General features: G+C 36.0%; 1 pseudogene across 1 annotated transcript; it reads left to right on the plus strand.

Annotated features, from left to right (window-relative positions):
* Nucleotides 1-1168: 1168 nt before the first annotated feature.
* Nucleotides 1169-1428, plus strand: LOC308415190 (short coiled-coil protein-like; annotated as a pseudogene). Its single transcript has one exon. The product of its transcript is annotated as a short coiled-coil protein-like (transcript).
* Nucleotides 1429-4924: the final 3496 nt, after the last annotated feature.

Here is a 4924-nt window from a genome sequence, read left to right on the forward strand (position 1 = left end):
ATGGAACCCCCAAAGTTGAAGAAAGCCTTGATCCTCAAGTGACTTCACTTAGTAACCAAGTCAACATGGCTTGGCACCCAGAGACAAGTCCCTTTTCTGAAGAGTCTTCCTTCTTGGATGACATAATGGCCTCTTTTGATTCTGATGCTTCCCCAAGTGTGAATTTAACACCTGATGTGGAAGAAAGACTTTGTCTTCAGGTAACTTCATGTCCTATACAAGAACACTTAGCTTGGCATCAAGAGAGAAGTCCAAGTTCTGAAGAGTCATTCTCCTTGGATCATTCGAGAACCTCTCTTGATCCTAATGTCTACCCAAGTAGCAATGAAACACCCAATGTTGTGCAAAGCATTGATCATCATGTGACTTTAATTAGTAACCAAGCCCCATATGTAGGTGAATCCTCAAATCCTTCAAGTTACCCTTCTTTTCAAAGGAAACCTCAGGCAAGCTCTTCAGCTTCTTATTTGGTTCAAGCAAAGGTCCACAGTTGATCGCAGACCTGCAGACACTGAGCCCTGTCTCTCCAATCAACACTCAACCTTTGAAGCGCTACTCATGTTCCTACCCAGATTGTGGGAAATCTTACACAAAGGCTCACCACCTCAAAGACCACATGAAGAAACACACTGGAAAGAGGAGTTATGAGTGCAATGTGCCAGCTGCAAATGGACATTCTACCGATAAACAGATCTAAAAAGACACATAAAAAAAGCACAGTGGTGAGAGGCCCCATGCTTGTCCCCTCTGCAACAAAAGCTATTCCAGAACCTGTTACCTCAAGCAGCATCTGAAGTCTCACTCCCAAGCATCATTCACCAGTACAAACTGACTGTTCAAAAACTATTTTTCCTGAAATTTGTTTATTGTTTCTATGGACACCTCTGTCAACAAGTAGATTTTACTGTTGCCTGAAGATTACAATCAAATGAACAAACAAAGTAACATTTAGAGTTTGAAAGTGGACCATGTGATCCTCACATCTATTTATTTGCATAGGGAAATCTCAACTGATCCCGTTTCAATACCAGATTTTTAAATCTAAGTTCCATACACTGTATACTGAACTTTTCCTCTTTAATTTAATGTAAGTTGGCTACCTATCCCACCTCCTCCATGTGCTGTAGATGCAAGACCCTTCACTAAGGAGTTTGCTTTCAAGAGCTCAATGTATGTTCCCAAAGTGATGAATGCTGATATGGATGCAGTTTATGCTGAAAATCATGTGGAACTGGAAGAAAGACTCAACTTCTCAATCAGCATTTTGAACTACAACACAAACTTGAAAATCTTTCTGCAAGAGTAGATGCAGTTGAGGAAGTAAACCTGAAGCTAAAATCAGAAAATCAAGTTCTTGGACAATATACAGATAACCTCATGTCTGCTTCCAGTGTTTTTCAAACATCTACAACAAAAAGCAAAAGATAGTAAAGGGCTCACCTCACTGTCTTCTATGGATTGCTGCTTTTGTTCTTTCTACATAATCTTGGATATGATCCATAAGTTAGAGTATCTTTGTTTGCTTCGCTGAGTATTTATAAAGGCAATGTCAGATCTAGGTAATAATAAAGCTTAACAGGAACATCTCTGAACTAACGTTCTATGTATATATTAGTCTATGAAAATGTGCACATGAAGAGACTTTATATTAAAACTACAGATATTTTTGAAAATTTAAGAAGAATCTTTAGCCAATTTCTTACAAATATATATATATATATATATATATACACATATTGTGTAGCACTGTGTTTTATCAAAAGCCTAACTAGTTAAATGTACAAGAAAATAACCATGTTGTGAAAAAGGGACCAAAATCATGTACTGAATGCAGAGCTTCTGTACCTTGTGCACACACTTTTGTCTCTACATCTGCCTCTGCCTTCCCATCTTCCTCAGGAAAAGAACTACAGTGTTATCTCCTACAGAGTAACCTGACTCTAAGTATTGACACTATACCAAACTATGATACTTTCTTATCTATTGCTTGCCATTTGAGATTTTTACTAATAAGAGAGGATTGCTGATATCATTTTAATCAACTGAAGATACATTGAAGCTATAAATAATGAAGGGTTTTCTGTGAAATGTAAATTGTCACATTCAGAAGCTAAAAACTTTTTGTAGATGACATGATAGTTTTTCGTAAGTGATCCCACAAATTCCACCAGAGAACTACTACAGCTGATAATCATTCAGCAAAGTGGCTGGATATTAAATTACTTCAAACAAATCAGTAGCCTTCCTGTATTCAGAGGACAAACATGTGGAGAAAAAAAATTAGGAAACCGATATCCTCTACAATAGTCACAAAAACAAAGAAATACTTTGGTGTGCCTCCAACTAAGTAAGTGAAGGACCTGTATGACAAGAACTTCAAACCTCTAAAGAAGGATATCAAGGAAAGTCTCAGAAAATGGAAAGATCTCCCATGCTCATGGAATGGAAGGATCAACATTCTAAAAATGACCATCTTACCGAAAGCAATCTACAGATTCAATGATATCCCCATCAAAATTCTAATGTAGTTCTTTATTGAGTTGGAAATAGAAATGTGCGATTTCACCTGGAATAACAAAAGACTTAGAAAAGCGAAATCCATCCTCAAAAACAAGAAAACATCTGCGAGAATCACTATCCCTGACCTCAAGCTATAGTACAAGGCAATTCTGATGAGAACTGTGTGGGACTGGTACAGAAATAGGCACATAGGTCAATGGAATAGAATAGAAGACCCTGTAATGAGGCCCCATATATAGGGTCACCTGATTTTTGACCAAGGACCTGTAAATATTCAATGGAAAAATGACAGCTTATTCAACAAATGGTATTGGTCCAACTGGCACTCAGCATGCAGAAGAATGAAAATAGACCCTTTCTTATCGCTTTGTACAATGCTTAAGTGTAAGTGGATCAAATATATCCACATTAAACCAGATACACTGAAACTATTAGATGAGAAAATAGGGAAAAACTTAGAATTCTTAGGCATAGGAAAATAATTTTCTGAACAAAACACCAATGTCCCCTACTCATAGGTCAAAGATTAACAAATGAAACTTAATGAGATTGCAAGTTTCTGTAAGGCTTAGGACAGTGTCAAGAAAATAAAACTGCAGCCAACAGAATGGGAAAAGATCATAACCAACTCCACATCAGATAGAGGCCTAATATCCAAGGTATACAAAGAACAGAAAAAGCTAGACACCAGATAATCCAACAACCCTATTAACAATGCAGTACAGAGCTAAACAAAATGTTCTCAATTGAGGAAAATCCAATAACTGAGAAACATCTAGGAAGTGCTGGACATCCATAGCCATCAGGCAAATGCAAATCATAACAACCCTGTGATTCCACATCACACCAGTCAGATTGGCCAAGATCCAAATGTCAGATGACAACAGATGCAGGAGAGGCTGTGCAGAAAGAGGAACACTTTTCCACTGTTGGTGGGGTTGTAAACTGATAAAACAACTCTGGAAATCAGTCAGGCAATTCCTCAGAAAACTGGACATAGTACTACCTGAAAATCCAGCTATTCCACTTCTGGGCATATACCCCAGAGGCACTCCAATATACAGCAAAGACGCATGCACCACAATGTTCATAGCAGCACTATTTATGTTAGCCAGAAGCTGGAAAGAACCCAGATGCCTTTAAGTAGATGAATGGATACAAAAAATTGTGGTACATTTAATCAATGAAGTACTACTCAGCTATCAGAAACAATGACTTAACCAAATTCTTAAGAAAATGGTTGTATCTAGAGAATAGCAACCTTAGTGAGATAACCCAGTCCCAAAAGAACAGACATAATATGCAGTCATTGATAATGGGATACTAACCCCAGAAAGCTAAGCCTACCCCAGAAAAAACTCACAGACTGTGAAATTCAAGAAACAAAAATAAAACATTATACTCAATCCTCACACACCAAGAAAACTTTGACTACTTCTGCGTTACATCCTGATTTACATGTACTTTTTGCTCATTGTAACTATTAAGACCTTAATGCAGAATATCAAACCTTAAAAAAAAAAGCAAAGCACTTACTAAGCAAAGCACTTACTAAAATGTATTCTTATACATTTATGTAAAAATGCTTAACATTTGTTCTTCTATCTGTGTTTATTTAGAAAATAAATTTAAAATGGAGTAAATCTTAAACAAAATCTCTCTATTACATGAAATATTCCATTTGGTGTTGTAAAGATAGAGATGCTGGTGTGTGAGAAGTAGAAAAAAGGAAAAGAAAAAAAGACTTGAGGAAAGATAGAAATAGGAATGAAAACTGCATAAAAAGGAATAACCAACTCCCTATATTTTCCCTATAAATGTGTGCTATATCTGCCCCACAGGTGCAAATTTGGGACATGAATGAAAGTGAATTTAGTCTAACGTGAGTGGATTATGAGACCAGTGAAAGTTTGGTCTCAATGTTTATTTGTATGATGAGATGGACTTTGGAAATTTAAATATGTATATTAATACCAAAATCATAAATATAAAAGAGTTTTGTCAATGCCATAATTATAATTCTTAGTGTTTTATCTCAGTTGTATACCCAGAGTTTTTGAAACCAAATTAGTTACAGTATTTTAGTCATTCTTTAACAAATTTTAAAAGTTTAGTTTGTAGTTTCCATCTGATAAAGAGCTGATACCCAAAATATTAGCAAGTTTTTGTAACAGGAAAGATCCAATAATGGAACTGCTAGCTCTTCGATGGGCTGCTGACTTGTAGATTTATCTAATGTACTAATGTAGGCATGGATGGGTGACTTAGTTATAAGGATATATAATCCTCCCATTACAGACATTTTGGAACCGTTTTGTGACCTTGTTACTGATATTTAAATTTGTGTTAAAGTTCTGCTTTGCAAATTAATAAAATTTTTTAAGAAAAAAAATTTGTTATGTTT

The sequence above is a fragment of the Micromys minutus genome, assembly GCF_963924665.1.
Source record: "Micromys minutus genome assembly, chromosome: X".
Taxonomy (NCBI): Eukaryota; Metazoa; Chordata; class Mammalia; order Rodentia; family Muridae; genus Micromys; species Micromys minutus.